Genomic DNA, 17,819 nt, shown 5'->3' on the forward strand with positions numbered 1-17,819 from the left:
ACACATATGAAACGCTTTGTGAATTTCCCAGTCTTCCTTGCTCAGGGGCCATGCTAATCTCTGTATCATTCCAATTTTTGGCATATGTGCTACTGAAGCCAAGAGTCAATATATATTTTTGAATGAGTCAAATACCATGTATTCATCTCTGATAGATTTTGAAAACAATCAAACTGTTTGCTGAGAATCCAAAGAATTGGATTGAGAGGCCGGGCACGGTGTCTCACATCTGTAATCCCAGCACTTTGGGAGGCTGAGGCAGGCAGATCACCTGAGGTCAGGAATTTGAGACCAGCCTGGCCAACATGATGAAATCCTGTCTCTACTAAAAATACGAAAAATTAGGCTGGGCACAATGGCTCATGCCTGTAATCTCAGCACTTTGGGACAAGACCAAGGTTACAGATCATAAGGTCAGGAGTTTGAGACCAGCCTGGCCAACATGGTGAAACCATGTCTCTACTAAAAATACAAAAATTAGCTGGGCGTGGTGGTGGGCGCCTGTAATCCCAGCTACTCAGGAGGCAGAGGCAGGAGAATTGCTTGAACCCGGCAGGAGGAGGTTGCAGTGAGCTGAGATCACGCCACTACACTCCAGCCTGGGTGACAGAGAGACTAGATCTCAAAATAAATAAATAAAAATACAAAGAATTAGCTGGGCATAGTGGCGGGTGCCTGTAATTCCAGCTACTCAGGAGGCAGAGGCAAGAGAATCACTTGAACCTAGGAGGCAGAGGTTGCAGTGAGCCGAGATCATGCCACTGAACTCCAGCCTGGGCAACAAGAGGGAAACTCCATTTTGAAAAACAAAAAACAAACAAACAAACAAAAGCATGCAAACAAAGAATTGGATTGATGGAAAGATAGTCTACTCATGGAGAAGAAGAGCAGAGAAGCTTAATGAAGCAATACCCTGTGACTGTGACTGTGACCATGAGGACTCCACAGCTGAGGGCATACAATAGGGTTGCTTTCCCAACTGGCCTTCGCTGCAACCAATCAGGTACCTAGGAGCAGGGGCGGCTTGTCTAGGAGTGCCTTGGCACCCACTTCGTGGGATTATCTCTGATCTGTACAAGTGAGAGAGTTGCCTTCCCAAATGGCCTGCTTGTTCTGGAAGGGAAAGAAGTATGTCTTACTTTCTTGTCCTGCGTATAATGCAACATACTTAAAACTCGGGCCGGGCGTGATGGCTCACGCCTGTAATCCTAGCACTTTGGGAGGCCGAGGCAGGTGGAGGTCAGGAGTTTGAGACCAGCCTGACCAACATGGTGAAACCCCATCTCTATTAAAAATATAAAAATTAGCCGGGCGTGGTGGCGTGTGTCTGTAATCCCAGCTACTCAGGAGGCTGACACAGGAGAATTGCTTGAATTTGGGAGGCAGAGGTTGCAGTGAGCCGAGATTGCGCCACTGCACTCCAGCCTGGATCACAGAGCGAGACTCTGTCTCAAAAAAAAAAAATAAAAACAAAAAACTCAGTGGCTACATAATTGAGGGTCACCAGTCATGGTAGAACACTAATAACAGCTGTGGTTGTTTTTTTTAGTTTTTTGTTCTTGTTTTGAGACAGAGTCTTGCTCTGTGGGTCAGGCTGGAGTGCAGTGGTGCAATCATAGCTCACTGCGCAGGCTCAAGCTCCTGGGCTTAAGCAATCGTCCTACCTCAGACTCCCAAGTACCTGGGATATAGGCAGACACCACACTTGGCTAATGTTTTGTACTTTTTGTAGAGACAGGGTCTCACTATGTTGCCCAGGCTAGTCTTTTAGGCTAGTCTCCTAGGCTGGACAACATAGTGAGACCCTGGGCTCAAGTGATCCACCCACCTCGGCCTTCCATAGGATGACAGGCGTGGGCCACCATGCCCAGCACAACTGTTGTTTATTGAGTGTGTGCTGGGTGCCAGGTACTTGTGTTAAACATTTGATGTGTACTGCCTCTGAATCCTCAAACGGAATTATGTTCATTTCACAGATGAGGAAACTGAGACCTAGAGAGATGAAAATAAAAGCAAAGGTCCAGCACATGGGAGGGCCCTAGTTAATATTTGTAGAATGATTAGATTCCAGTTATCTGGTTATGCCTCCATGTTTATACACTGGACCACCATATACTGTGTGGAGTACATAATTGTGGATATAATAGGAGTGTATAATTTAGGGGTAAATAAATGTATCCTTTGGCCACAGGCTACTAGCTCCTGAGAAGTCACATCCTGACTAAACCAGCAGAAGTCACGTCATCCAGAGATAATGGGATGGAGACGGGTGCCTCTGAAGCTGAGGTGCCTCCCACAGGGGTGGGTAAGTCTGTTTTACTGTATTAATACCGGGCAGCTGAGGTAGCAGTTTGGGAATTTTAACCAAGGAAGAAGGATGTACATATCTGTGTGATTCTGTGAGAATGGCGGCTGTGGAGCTGTGCGGCACATTGCTCTCGTCTTCCCAGCAAAATTTTTCCTCATCAGCCATTCCACTACGTTTAGGGAATTCCTTCCTGACTCCACTGAGGCAGGGGAAGCTGTCAATCATGTTGCCTTACTGCACATGCCCCAACTACCCACCCAAGTCAGCCAATCAGAGACCTGTATCCCACGCCCCTACCATCAACATTGCCTTCCTCGTGGTTCAGGGATGAACAAGAAATCACACTACACTAATCAGAGCACTCCGTGAAATTCCTCTGCCCCTGCTAGTGTGGAGAATACCGTTAGCTTTAAAGTTTAAGAAAAACTCCATATCAAGGGTCTTTAGATCTATGTTATCCTCAGGCCGGGTGCAGTGGCTCACGCCTGTAATCCCAGCACTTGAGAGGCCAAGGCAGGTGGATCACTTGAGGTCAGGAGTTCGAGACCAGCCTGGGGAAACCCTGTCTCTACTGAAAATACAACAAAAATTAACTGGGTGTGGTGGCACTGCCTGTAATCCCAGCTACTCAGGAGGCTGAGGCAGGAGAATCGCTTGAACCCAGGAGGCTGACCCAGGAGGCGTAGGCTGCAGTGAGCCGAGATCACGCCGCTGCACTCCAGCCTACCTGACAGAACAAGACTCCATCTCAAAAAAAAAAAAAAAAAAAAAAAAAAAGATGTTATCCTCACCCCCACCTCTATCCCACGTAAAGTCAATCTACCTAATTGCAACTTCCTGAAGGCAAAGAGAGATTTCGGTCCTTCCCCACAATGCCCATCCTCCCGATGCTAATTTCCATCTATCAGTTTATTAGACTTGGCAGGGAGGGCCTGGCAAAGGAAAGTATTAGCCTCTTTCCATTATATTTTGGGCACTCTTTTAAAATACTTAAAACCTGTGTGCACTTTGGTACCAACAGAGACCATGTTTAAACTTGGATGCTGAATTCCCAGTAATGAAAGCTTTGAAGCATCTTGTCAGGCTTTCATTCCTGTCTACTGCACAGCAATTCTGTGCTAGTCATTGTGCTAAGCCCTGGGATACAGTAAGAAGACACTATTCTAGAATTTGCAACCCACCAGAGGAGCAGAGCATTAGAGTTCAGCTTTCTTTGTCTTTATGAAAATTGTTTCCTAAACCCACCTCCTAAGAGCCCCCATGGTACCTTGTTAACCCCAGCTGGTGGCTCAAACCTGTCAGCCCCAGCGTCTTCCTCAGAGTACGTGAAATTCTGGTAATTCTTCCAGAAGATTCTCTCAGGTTTTTCCTCCAACCACACTCTCGGTTCATTTAACTAGAAGTAATTTAGAATTTCAGAGTTTGACTTTATTTTGCAGTGTTTATTTACTTCAAAACAAATTGTATTCCTTATTTAAAAATTCAACTACTGTGTGAATATATGGTATTAAAAATCTTCAACATGGCCAGGCACAGTGGCTCATACCAGCACTTTGGGAAGCTGAGGTGGGTAGATCACAAGGTCAGGAGTTCAAGACCAGCCTGGCCAATATGGTAAAACCCTGTCTCTACTGAAAATACAAAAATTGGCTGGGTGTGGTAGCACTCGCCTGTAGTCCCAGCTACTTGGGAAGTAGAGGCAGGAGAATCACTTGACCCCAGGAGGCAGAGGTTGCAGGGAGCCAAGATCCTGCCACTGCACTCTAGCCTGGGCAATAAAGGGAGACTCCGTCTCAAAAAAAAAAAAAAAAAGTCTTCAGCATGTCTCAGGGAAACCCACTGAGTGTATTTTCCATCTGACTTTAAAAACTTTGTAAATTAATATATATTATTTATTATCTTTTAGAGGAATCATACTCTTCATTTTTCAACTAGCCTGTTCTCAAAACACATTTGAAATATGTGAGGTCCAGTACAATATCATGGGCCACATGTGGGAATTTAAATTCAAATAAATAGCAGGGTGCAGTAGCACATACCTAACATCCCAGTTTCTTGGAAGGCTGAGGAAGGAGAATTGCTTGAGGCCAGAAGTTCAAGGTCAGCCTGGGCAAGATTGCAAGACTGTGTCTCTAAAAATAAATTAATTAATAACATAAAATAAATAATTAAATTACACACTCAGTTTCTCCATTGCACTTGCCATATTTCAAGTACTACATGTGGCTAGTGGCTACTGTATTGGACAGCACAGCACAGAACATTCCATTATTGCAGAAAGTTCTATTGGGTAGCACTTTCTAGCACTGATCTACATAACTTTCTATGTCGTTACATAAACTTTCTGCCTCATTCTTTTTTTTTTTTTTTTTGAGACAGAGTCTCACTCCATCACCCAGGCTGGAGTGCAGTGGCCCAGTCTCAGCTCACTGCAACATTTGCCTCCTGGGTTCAAGTGATTCTCCTGCCTCAGCCTCCCAAGTAGCTGGGATTACAGGTGTGCACCACCACCTGGCTAATTTTTGTATTTTTAGTGGAGACAGGGTTTCACCATGTTGGCCAGGCTAGCCTCGAACTCCTGACCTCAGTTGATCCACCTACCTCGGCCTCCCAAAGTGCTGGGATTACAGGCGTGAGCCAACACTCCTGGCCATTCTTTTTTTTTTTTTAAATCAATCCCTCACTTTTCCATATGGATATACAATATAATTAATCACTTCCCTACTGACGGACATTGAGTTTATTTCCAATTTTCACAGTTGCAAACAAAGCTGCAAAACACATCCTCATGCAAAAAACTTGGCTTGCTTATGACATGACTCTCCAGAATGAAGTCCCAGAAATGAAAATACTCAGTAAAAAGCTACAAAACTTGGCTGGGCGTGGTGGTTCATGCCTGCAATCCCAGCACTTTGGGAGGCCAAGGCAGGCGGATCATGAGATCAGGAGATAGAGACCATCCTGGCTAACACGGTGAAACCCCATTTCTACTAAAAATACAAAAAATTAGCTGGGCGTGGTGGCAGGCACCTGTAGTCCCAGCTACTTGGGAGGCTGAGGCAGGAAAATGGAGTGAACCCAGGAGACGGAGCTTGCAGTGAGCTGAGATCGTGCCACTGCAGTCCAGCCTGGGCCACAGAGCAAGACTCTGTCTCAAAAAAAAAAAAAAAAAGCTACAAAACTCGATTCAGATTTTCAGTTGTTAAAATAGAACCTTTGTTCTTCAGGACCTGAGACTGAAGGAAGATGTTCTCATTGGTCAATATGTCTGAGTATATGTTAATATAGGGTAAAAGAAAGGAAAATAGTTTGTGGCTTTGGGTAATTTTAATATCCATAAATTATAGCAGTATAATTTTTAAAGTTGCATTTGAACTGGAGGTTTGGTTTTGAAATCACTGGAGAAAGTAAAAAATTAGAGCTGGGCATGGTGGCACACACCTGTAATCCCAGTCACTAGGGATGCTGAGGCAAAGCCTGGGCGACAGAGCGAGACTCCGTCTCAAAAAATAAAAAATAAAAATAAAAATAAAATAAAAATAAATAAAAAATGAAATATAAAGAAAGTAAAAAATTACATATAATCAAAAAAATTGCCTTCAAATTGAAGTCCCAGCTGGGCATGATAGCACATTCCTCTAGTCCCGGCTAGTCAGGAGGCTGAGAGAAGAGGATTGCTTGAGTCTAGAAGTTTAAGGCCGTAGTGCACTATGTGAATAGCCATTGCACTCCAGCCTGGGCAGCATAGCAGGACCCCATCTCAAAAAAAAAAGTGGAGGATTACATGTACTAAATATATCAATAAGTTGTTTTGAAAAATAATTCTTGGCTGGGTGTGATGGCTGTCACCTGTAATCCCAGCACTTTGGGAAGCCAAGGTGGGTGGATCACTTGAGGTCAGGTGTTCAAGACCAGCCTGGCCAACACAGTGAAACCCCATCTCTACTAAAAATACGAAAATTAGCTGGGTGCAGTGGTGGGCGCCTGTAATTCCAGCTACTCAGGAGGCTGAGGCATAAGAGTCGCTTGAACCTTAGAGGTGGAAGTTGCAGTGAGCTTAGATAGTGCTACTGCATTCCAGCCTGGGAGACAGAGCAAGATTCTGTTTAAACACACACACACATATACACATACACACACAAGGAAAGAAAACTGGCACAGGCTGGAAGAGACTAAAGACAAAGAACAATCACATGCAATGTGGGACCCTGGGAGGGATCATGGACACAGAAGAGATGTTGGGGAGAGCAGCAATGAAATGTAAATGAGGTCTGTAGTAGTAGCAGTAGTAATGACAATAATGTACCAGTGTTACATTTTCTGTTCTGGGTCATTGTACTCTACAAGTATGCAGACTGTTAGCAATAGAAGAAAGAAGGTGAGGATACAAGAGGACTTTGTACTATTTTTGCAGCTCTTCTTAAGTCTGAAATTCATACTAAATGAATAGTTTTTAAAAATTAAATGTTGCTGCCAGGCACGGTGGGTCACGCCTGTAATCCCAGCACTTTGGGAGGCTGAGACGGGTGGATTGTGAGGTCAGGAGTTCAAGACCAGCCTGGCCAAGATGGTGAAACCCCCCATCTACTAAAAATACAAAAATTAACTGGACACGGTGGCAGGTGCCTGTAATCCCAGCCACTCAACAGGCTGAGACAGGAGAATCACTTGAACCCAGAGCCAGAGATTGCAGGGAGCCAAGATTGTGCCACCGCACCCAGCCTGGATGACAGAGTGAGACTCCATCTCAAAAAAAAAAAGAAGTTAAATATTGGGTCCAGGCACAGTGGCTTATACCTGTAATCCCAGCACTTTGGGAGGCCAAGGTGGAAGGATCACTAGCGCCCAGGAGTTGGAGACTAGCCTGGGCAATATAGTAAGAACCCCATTTCTACAAAAAAATTTTAAAAATTAACCAGGCATGGCGGCACATACCTGTAGTCCTAGCTACTCAAGAGACTGAGGTGGGAGAATTGCTTGAGCCTAGGAGTTGGAGGCTGCATTGAGCTGTGATTGTACCACCGCACTCCAGCCTGGCTCACAGAGGGAGAAATGATTATCTTACTTTAACTACCCTGAATCGTACTTAAAGGCTGTCTTAGTCCATCTTTGCTGCTATAACAAAATGCCACAGACGGGGCAACTTATAAATAATAGAAAATTACATCCCATCGTTCTGTGGGCTGCAAGTCCAAGATCAACGCACAGACAAGCTCCATGTCTGGTGCCATCTAGGTGTCCTCACGTGGTAAAAGCAGAAGACGGCAAACCCACTCTCTCAAACCCTTTTACATTTGGGGTTTTTTAAATGTATTTATTTATTTTTAAAATTTATTTATTTTTCAGATTTTTTGTAGAGACAGGCTCACTGTGTTGCCCAGGCTAGTCTTAAACTCCTGGCCTCAAGTGGTCCTCCCACCTCAGCCTCCCAAAGAGTTGGAATTACAGGAGTGAGCAATCATGCCCAGCCTCTTAAGCTGTTTTATTTTTTATTTTTATTTTTGGTCGGGGGGGAGGGCTATTTATTTATTTTTGAGACAGAGTCTCACTCTGTTGCCCAGGCTGGAGGGCAGTGGTGCTATCACAGCTCACTTCAGCCTCTATCTCCTGAGCTCAAGCAATCCTCTCACCTCAGCCTCCTGAGTAGCTGGGACTGTGGGAATGCACCACCACACCTAGCTAATTTTTAAGTGTTTAGTAGAGACAGAGTCTCACTGTGTAACTTAGTCTGGTCTCAAACTTCTAGGCTCAAGTGATCCTCCCTCCTAAACCTTCTAAAGTGCTAGGATTATAGGTGTGAGCCACTGCACCCAGCAGACCCTTTTATAAGGGGCCAAATCCCCTCCACAAGGGCCCTACTCTCATGACTTAATTACCTCCAAAGGCTCCACCTCTTAATAGTGTCATTCTGGCCATTAAGTTTCAACACATGAATTTTGGAGGAAATATTTAGACCATACAAAGGGCTTAGTCTTATGGACTAGAGCAGGGCTCCCCAGCCCCCAGGCCGCGGACAGGTACTGGGCTATGGTCTGTTAGGAACCAGGCCACGGGGCAGGAAGGGAGTGGTGGGGGGACAAGCGTTCCCGCCTGAGCTCCACCTCCTGTCAGATCTTTTTAGGCATTAGATTCTCATAGGACCGGGAACCCCAGTCTGAATGGCGCATTGGAGGGATCTCGGTTGCACGCTTCTTAGGAGAATTTAATGCCTGCTGATCTGAGGCGGAACAGTTTCATTCCAACACCATTTCCCCCAACCCACCCCATCCATGGAAAAACTGTCTTACACAAAACCAGTCCCTGGTGCCAAAAACGTTGGGACCCACTGACCAGAGCTCTGAGTTTGAAGACACGTAATGGGAGGAAGGTACGTTGGATCTCTATATTCTACATTCTAGCTAGACTGTGGAGGGGAGAGGAAGGGAGATACAGAGAGATGGCAGGCGACAGCAGACCTTACATTTATAACAATGACTCCCTTTTAGACCGAGTCTGGCTCTGTCGCCCAGGCTGGAGTGCAGTGGCCGATCTCGGCTCACTGCAAGCTCCGCCTCCTGAGTTCACGTCATTCTCCTGCCTCAGCCTCCCCAGTAGCTGGGACTGCAGGCACCCGCCACCACGCCCGGCTAATTTTTTTGTATTTTTGGTAGAGACGGGGTTTCACCGTGTTAGCCAGGATGGTCTCGATCTCCTGACCTCATGATCTGCCTGCCTCGGCCTCCCAAAGTGCTGGGATTACAGGCGTGAGCCACGGCCCCCCGGCAACAATGACTCGCCTTTGTCTAGTACTATATATACAGCTTTCAATGTCTTTTTCCAACGCCCATCATCCCAGCACTCAGGAAGGACAGAGGAGGTAAGAGGAAGTATCTGAAGCTCAGGGAGTTGAAGAGAAACCTGATGCAGAGACACAGAAAGAGAATGTGTCACTGCAAGGTCACAGGCCCTAAACAAATGAATGAATAAATAAATAAGTACTTTCTGATGACCAAGTTGGCTGGAGGAGCAAGGTAGTAAGGAACTGGTGAGGAGACTGAGGGTGACTTGGAGAGGTGCCTGCACCAGAATAACTCTAAATTTTGTCGTTATCCAAAGTATATGGTTCTTGGGGATTTTGGCAAACTACTTCTCCATTTCTGCCATTTTGGTTTTGAAAGTAGACATGAGCTCATAAACACATAGCTAAAGATTTTCTTTACAGTAAACAAATACTAGCTCAGCCAGGAGATGCAAGTTAACATCAACAATGGTAAGGCGTGTTGATAGAATGTACCTTTGATGTGATGTGATGGGAATGACTTTACCTCTGTGGTTTTCCTTCCACAAACATTTAACAACAAATACATCGAAATTGAGGGATATTCTTTTTTTTTTTTTTTTTTTTTTTGAGAATCTCGCTGTGTCGCCCAGGCTGGAGTGCAATGGCGCAATTTCAGTTCAATGCAACCTCCGCCTCCCGGGTTCCAGCGATTCAATTGAGGGACATTCTACAACATATTTGCCCAGTGCTCCTCAAAACTCTCAAGGCTGTCAAAACAAGGGGAGTCTAAGAAACAATGACGGCTGAGTGTAACCTAAAGAGACATTAGAACTGAATGTAATGTGGTGGTTTAGACAGGATCCTAATGCAGTAAAAGGACATTAGGTGAAAACCAAGGAAACCTGAATATGGTATGCAATTAAATTAACAATAATGTATGGCTGGTCCGGCGCAGTGGCTCACACATGTAATCCCAGCACTTTGGGAGGCCAAGGTGGGTGGATCACCTGAAGTCAGGAGTTTGAGACTGACTCATGGCCAACATGGTAAAACCCCACCTCTACTAAAAACACAAAAATTGGCCAGCTGCGGTGGCTCATGCCTGTAATCCCAGCACTTTGGAGGGCCAAGCTGGGTGAATCACTTGAGGTCAGGAGTTCAAGACCAGTGCGGCCAACATGGTAAAACCGCATCTCTACTAAAAATACAAAAATTGGCCGGGTGCAGTGGCTCACACCTGTAATACCACACTTTGCGAGGCCAAGGTGGGTGAATCACTTGAGGTCAGAAGTTCGAGACCAACCCGGCCAACATGGTAAAACCTTGTCTCTACTAAAAATACACAAAATTAGCCAGGTGTGATGGTGGACACCTGTAGTCCCAGCTACTGAGGAGGCTGAGGCAGGAGAACCAATTGAACCCCGGAGGTGGAGGTTGCAGTGAGCCAAGATCATACCACTGCATTCTAGCCTGGGTGACAGAGCAAGACTCTGTCTCAAAATAAATAAATAAATAAATAAATAAATAAAAATGTATGACTAATAGTTTAAGTCATTAAAACAAATGTACCATGCTAATGTAAGATTTTAGGGCCGGGCGCGGTGGCTCAAGCCTGTAATCCCAGCACTTTGGGAGGCCGAGACGGGCGGATCACAAGGTCAGGAGATCGAGACCATCCTGGCTAACACGGTGAAACCCCGTCTCTACTAAAAAATACAAAAAACTAGCCGGGTGAGGCCGCGGGCGCCTGTAGTCCCAGCTACTCTGGAGGCTGAGGCAGGAGAATGGCGTGAACGCGGGAGGCGGAGCTTGCAGTGAGCTGAGATCCGGCCACTGCACTCCAGCCTGGGCGACAGAGCCAGACTCCGTCTCAAAAAAAAAAAAAAACAAAAACAAAAAAAAGATTTTAATAACAGGGGAAACTGTGCGTAGGGTATATGGTAACTCTTAGTACAATCTTTTCAATTTTTCTGTAAACCTAAAACTATTCTAAAATTAAAATTTTATTTATAAAGAAGAGAATTGGTCAGGTGTGGTGGTGCATGGCTGTAATCCCAGCACTTTGGGAGGCCAAGGCGGGTGGATCACGAGGTCAGGAGTTCAAGACCAGCCTGGCCAACATGGTGAAACCCCGTGTCTACTAAAAATACAAAAATTAGCCGGTCGGCCGGGCGCGGTGGCTCAAGCCTGTAATCCCAGCACTTTGGGAGGCCGAGACGGGCGGATCACGAGGTCAGGAGTTCGAGACCATCCTGGCTAACACGGTGAAACCCCGTCTCTACTAAAAAATACAAAAAACTAGCCGGGCGAGGTGGCGGGCGCCTGTAGTCCCGGCTACTCGGGAGGCTGAGGCAGGAGAATGGCGTAAAAACCCGGGAGGCAGAGCTTGCAGTGAGCTGAGATCCGGCCACTGCACTCCAGCCTGGGCGACACAGCGAGACTCCGTCTCAAAAAAAAAAAAAAAAAAAAAATTAGCCGGTCATGGTGGCACACGCCTGTAATCCCAGCTACTCGGGAGGCTGAGACAGAAGAATCACTTGAACCGGGAGGCTGAGGTTGCAGTGAGCCGAGATCGTGCCACTGCACTCCAGCCTGGGTGATAGAGTGAGACTCCATTTCAAAAAAAAAAAAAAAAAAAAAAAAAGACAATTGACTCTAAAGCAAAAAAAAAAAAAATATTTCAGGGTTTATAACATAAGTAGTAATATGACAAATGCACTGCAGAAGACATGGGAGGATGGAATTATATTGCTACAAGATTTTTATATTATATGTGAAGTGTTATTTGATGGTACATTGTGATAAGCTGAAGATGCATACTTCAAACCCTAGGGCAACCAAAAAAAAAAAGATATAGCTAATAAACCAGTCATGGAAATAAAAGGGAATCCTAAAAAATAACTCAATCCAAAGGGAGCCAGGCAAAAAGAAGGAAAAAGAATAACCTACAGATAGGACAATAAAAAATAAAGAGCAAGATGGTAAATTTGAGTTCAACCATATAAAAAATTCCTGTAAGGTTAAATGATCTAAATATTCCAATTCAAGTCAGAGATTGTTGGTTTTGTAAAAGAGCAAGACCCAACCATATGCTATCTCTAAGAAACTCCACTTTATTTCTTATTTATTATTTTGTTGCAGTGGAGTCTCACTCTGTTGCTTAGGCTGGAGTGCAGTGGCACAGTCTCAGTGCACTGCAACCTCTGCCTCCCAGGTTCAAGTGATTCTCCTGCCCCAGCCTCCCGAGTAGCTGGGATTACAGGCACGCGCCAGCAAGCCCAGCTAATTTTTGTATTTTTACTAGAGAAGGGGTTTCACCATGTTGGCCAGGCTAGTCTCTAACTCCTGACCTCAGGTTATCTGCCTGCCTCAGCCTCCCAAAGTTGTGGAATTACAGGCATGAGCCATCGCTCCCAGCCTGAAACCCCGCTTTAAATATAAAGACCCAGGTAGATTAGAAGAATTGAAAAAGATACTCCATGCAAATACAAAGCCTAATAAAGTGGAATGGCTGCACTAATTTCAGACAAAATAGATTTCAATTTGAGAAATATTTCCAGGGATAAAATGGGACATTTCAAAATTATAATGGAGTCAATTCACCAAGTGATATAATCCTAAATATGTACATCCTGATAACGCAGAACTAAAACAATAATACGTGTGCGTGGTTTGGAATTCAAAACAAAAATATGAATTCTGATTGGCATATGAAGAGGGAGTTGATCCACAGGAAAAATTCCTATAAACTGAGTTGCTGGGTGAAAGTATATGTTTAAAGTTTGGCAAATACTGCCAAACTGCTCCCAAATGAAGTTATACCAAATTATAACCAAGTTGAAGTTATACCAACTAATTGCAGAAATTACTTTTGCACCAACCAACTATAACTTGCCATTCAAGACCAGCCTGGCTAACATGGTGAAACCCTGTCTCTACTAAAAATACAAAAATTAGCCAGGCTTGGTAGTGGGTGTCTGTAATCCCAGCTACTGGGGAGGCTGAGGCAGGAGGATCTCTTGAACCCAGGAGGTGGAGGTTGCAGTGAGCTGAGATCACACCACTGCACTCCAGCCTGGGTGACGCAGCAAGACTCCATCTGAAAAAAAAAAAAAAAAATTTTTTTTAAAGTAAGGCAAAAACTACAATTACTTTTGCACCAATCTAATACTTCTCCAACAATAGGAGATGAAAAAGTACAAGAGCAACTGCTGTTAACAATAACCACCCCAATAAGAATAACAGGTAAGATTTTCTGAGCGTGTACTGTGTGCCAGGCTAGAATAAACGTGTGCCTATTTGTCAACCTTTTACTCCTATGAGAGAGGTACCCTGCTTCTTCCCCATTTCACAGAAGATTGCTGGGTAGAGGATTATAAAAAGCACTGTGGGTGCAGGGAGTCAGACATTCCAAGTTATGATTATGAAAATCGTGGAAATCTTTCCTTATACACATTTTCTATTTTTCCTGTGTCCTCGGGTAGCTAAAAATTAAGCATAGAGTAGCCAGTTCATCTTTCATCTTCCCCCTCTCTGAGGATTGCTTTGCTTTGCTTTACTATTTTGGCTTCTGAGACCAGAAGCTACATTCCAATAAAGCTTTCTTAATGGATACTGAAATGGGAATTTCATATCATTTTTATGCATCATAAAATATTCTTCTTTCAATTGCTTTTCAACCATTTAACCCAAATGAAGTGTTTTACCTTTGTGTATGAGTGTGTGCACTACACACAAACTGAACACTGCGCCCCTCCCTTTCAAAGATTTTCAACCATCTCTGCACCCCTCCCCCTAATGGACACCAACTTAACTCTCCTTCCATTGTGAAAAGAAAATTCCATGAATGCAAAAGCTGAGACTTGTGAATTTCTTTTTTCTTCTCAAGGTGCTTACCTAAGGTGAGCTTTACGATTGAAATGCAAAGGATCATCAAACACACCTCAGTCGTATTAGAGGAGATAAGCAGTTATCAGATGGTTTGACTGATTGGACGCCTAAGTATTGGGGAAAGGAAACCACTTTCAATATTGCACATTGCGGGGCTTACAACAAACTGTGTCTGGCCTGGCTGTTATCGTTGCTAACTTTTACTTTGGGTGTATTAATTTTTTATTTTTCTACCAGTAGCAGCCAACACAGGTTTTCGTTTTACAAATTAAAGGGCTGGAAAATCTCTCCACTTTGTTGCCTGCCAAGGGAATCCCAGATCACTCCAGGTAATCCCCACAGTAATCAAAGAGTGGTCTGTTTTCTAAAATGAGGGTGTGGGACAATATAAGGTTGTTTGTAGGTTTGCTTCCAAGATGGGAGCTTCCGTTTCCAAGAATTCCAAAGTGAATTGAAAGCCATCGGTGAAAACTCCTGTGGACTTAGAGAAAAAAAAAAAAAATCCCAACTGCTCCCAATGCATACAAATCATTTTTAATCAGTTTTTGCTTTCTTTCTGAATAAAGACAGTCTCAGAATTTGAAAAAACGAGACTAAGGTAAGAGGATTGCTTGAGCCCAGGAGTTCAAGACCAGCCTGGTCAACATAGCCTGATGCTCACTACAAAAAAATTTTTTTTTTTGTAAAAAAAAGCCCATTCACTGGACAAGTTGTAATGTTGGCTATAATCATATAATCATAAAAATGACAAGGATTTAAAAGCCAGATTTCAAATTGTTGAGAAAGAGTTTGACAGGCCGTGGGGGCACAGGAGACTGGAGACGTTTCCTTCCAGTCCGCGCAGGGTAACTTGAAGGAAAATCCTGACTCCAATTATAAAGCAAAGACAAATCCTTGAATCTTTTCAATATATCCATCTTCCCTAGCCAAATTGTATTCTTTCTTCTTCCCTCCACCCACTTCTGCATTTCCATCAACAATAAGGCTATCGGCTGAGCCCCTTGGTCAGCAAATAAAGGCAGAGGGCGAAGTAAATTTGCTTCCCAGCAATTATTTTTGTGAGGTCATGGAGTGAAGCATTAAAAGAATACTACCGTGGAGGGGAGTATTCAGTAACTGTATGATCTGTGCTGCAAAACTGACAAAAGAACTCAGCCAGTCTTTTACTTTCATACCCACAGAAATCATTGACCACGAGGTCTTTGTTCCCTAAATTCATCTAAGAGGAATCTTTCACATGAACGCCCCTGCATGGAAGCTAATCCCCTCTGCACTCAGCTTCCCGAAGAATGTCCATTTGGTCATTTGCTCTGTGTCTACACCTGCAAATTATCAGGATAATTTTGATCTTAAGAAAATAAAAGAACAAATGGGTAGGGGGAGGGAAGGAAAGAAAAAATCCACTGAGGTCTTTAGTATCTAGAGCAGGAATTAGCAAAGTCTTTCTGTAAAAGGGCAGGTGGTGAATATTTTCAGCTTTGCAGACCCTATGGCTTCTGTGGTGAGACCACTCAACTCTGTGTTACAGCACAAAAGCGGCCCTGGGCAATACTTTTATATAAATTATGGTGGTGACTGTTCCAAAGAAGTTTTCTTTGTGGACACTGAAATTTGAATTTTATGTAATTTTCATGTCATAAAATATTCTTCTGATTTTTTAATTTTCTTTTTCTTTTTTTTTCTTTTTTCTTTTTTTTTTTTTTTTTTTTTTTTTGAGACGGAGTCTCGCTGTGTCTCCCAGGCTGGAGTGCAGTGGCGTGATCTCGGCTCACTGCAAGCTCCGCCTCCCGGGTTCACGCCATTCTCCCGCCTCAGCCTCCCAAGTAGCTGAGACTACAGGCGCCCGCCACCACGCCCAGCTAGTTTTTTGTATTTTTAGTAGAGACGGGGTTTCACCATGTTAGCCAGGATAGTCTCGATCTCCTGACCTCGTGATCCACCCGCCTCGGCCTCCCAAAGTGCTGGGATTACAGGCTTGAGCCACCGCGCCCGGCCTCTTTTTTTTTTTCTGAGACCCAGTCTCGCTCTGTCACCCAGGCTGGAGTGCAGTGGCACTGTCTCAGCTCACTGCAACCTCTGCTTCTCAAGTTCAAATAATTATCCTGCCTCAGCCTCCTGAGTAGTTGGGACTACAGTGTGCACCACTATGCCCGGCTAATTTTTTTTTTTTTTTTTTTTTTTTTTTTGAGACGGAGTTTCACTCTTGTAGCCTAGGCTGGAGCGCAATGGCACGATCTCGGCTCACTGCAACCTCTGCCTCCCAGGTTCAAGTGATTCTCCTGCCTCAGCTTCCCAAGTAGCTGGGATTACAGGCTTGCGCCATCATGCCTGGCTAATTTTTGTATTTTTAGTAGAGACGGGGTTTTACCATGTTGGCCAGGCTAGCCTCGAACTCCTGACCTCAGGTGATCCACCCACCTCGGCCTCCCAAAGTGCTGGGATTACAGGCGTGAGCCACTACCCGCACCCGGCCCATGCCCGGCTAATTTTTGTACTTTTAGTAGAGATGGGGTTTCGCCATGTTGGCCAGGCTGGTCTCACTCAAACCCCTGACCTCAGGTGATCTGCCTGCCTTGGCCTCCCAAAGTTCTGGGATTACAGGTGTGAGCCACTTCATCCGACCTTCTTTTGATTGTTTCTCATCTAATTAAAGAAATATATGAAAGCCATTCTGTTCATGGGCAAGCTTGGCCGGGACCGTATCTTACAGAGCCTTGATCTAGAACAACCCAGCCTTAGAAATGTCTTTTGATCTGAGTGATGTGAATCCCGTTGAATTGTCTCACAGGGAAGTGTGGACACCTAAAAACACAGCTGGGCAATAATTTCTGGATTTTAATATCCTATTCAAAATATCACGAGGAATTCCAGGAATTTAAGCCAGGAAACTAGATACCATGCCACATACACTGAAGAGTCCTTATCAGGCTTTTAATTGCAAATTAACCCATCCAGATCCTAAGGAATTTAGCATTCTGGTCATACAGAGAAAACTGTCACCTAAGTGCCTTCCTGTAAACCATGTTTCTCAATCTTAGAACTGCTGACATTTTGGGCCAAATACTTCTCTTGTGTGAAGCTGTCCTGTGTATTGTAGCATGTTTAGCAGCATCCCCGAACTCTACCCACTTGAGTGCTTTGGCACTTTGGGAGGCCAAAGCAGGCAGAGTACTTGAGGTTAGGAGTTCAAGACCAGCCTGGCCAACTTAGTGAAACTCCGTATCTAATAAAAATACAAAAATTAGCCAGGCATGGTGGCCCATGCCTGTAATCCTAGCCACTCAGGAGGCTGAGGCATGAGAATGGCAGAATGGCTTGAACCCAGGAAGCGGAGATTGCAGTGAGCCAAGATCACGCCACTGCACTCCAGCCTCGGTGACAGAGTGAAACTGTGTCTCAAAAATAAAAAAAGTAAACAGCCATGTCTTAGGAGCAAAAGAGAAGGAAATAATAAGATAGGCTCTCCTGTATGGAGGAGGGATTTCCGCATTCTTCAGCTCTTGACTGAAATATCCTAGCCACAGAGAATCCCTCAATAATCAGTTGTGACTCATCTTGGGTGTGTGAAATCTCTGTCTCCCAGATGCTATGGAAAACACTCCCTTTCATTCATAATTCTTGGTGAAATCTGGGGTTCTGGATCAGTTAGGAGACTCTCAGCTGCAAATAAGGAAAAATTTCGACTCCTAACATTTCTCCAGCAATACTCCCCCAGTTTTTCATCATCAGAAAGAGGCTGGCTCTTCCAAATGCACTTATGCAATGGTGGTCTTCAAAAGACAGTGATACTCATTAATTGAGGCCTGCATATTTTCAAATTCACCTACTCACTGAAATTTATTTGTAACCCTCAAATTAATA

The 17,819-nt window shown here is 44.3% G+C and overlaps 1 pseudogene; it reads right to left on the reverse strand.

The window, feature by feature from the left end:
• On the reverse strand, positions 1 to 101 carry LOC112424744 (U6 spliceosomal RNA; annotated as a pseudogene).
• Between the last annotated feature and the right edge of the window lie 17,718 nt (positions 102 to 17,819).

The sequence above is a fragment of the Macaca nemestrina genome, chromosome 15 (assembly GCF_043159975.1).
Source record: "Macaca nemestrina isolate mMacNem1 chromosome 15, mMacNem.hap1, whole genome shotgun sequence".
NCBI classification, from domain to species: domain Eukaryota; kingdom Metazoa; phylum Chordata; class Mammalia; order Primates; family Cercopithecidae; genus Macaca; species Macaca nemestrina.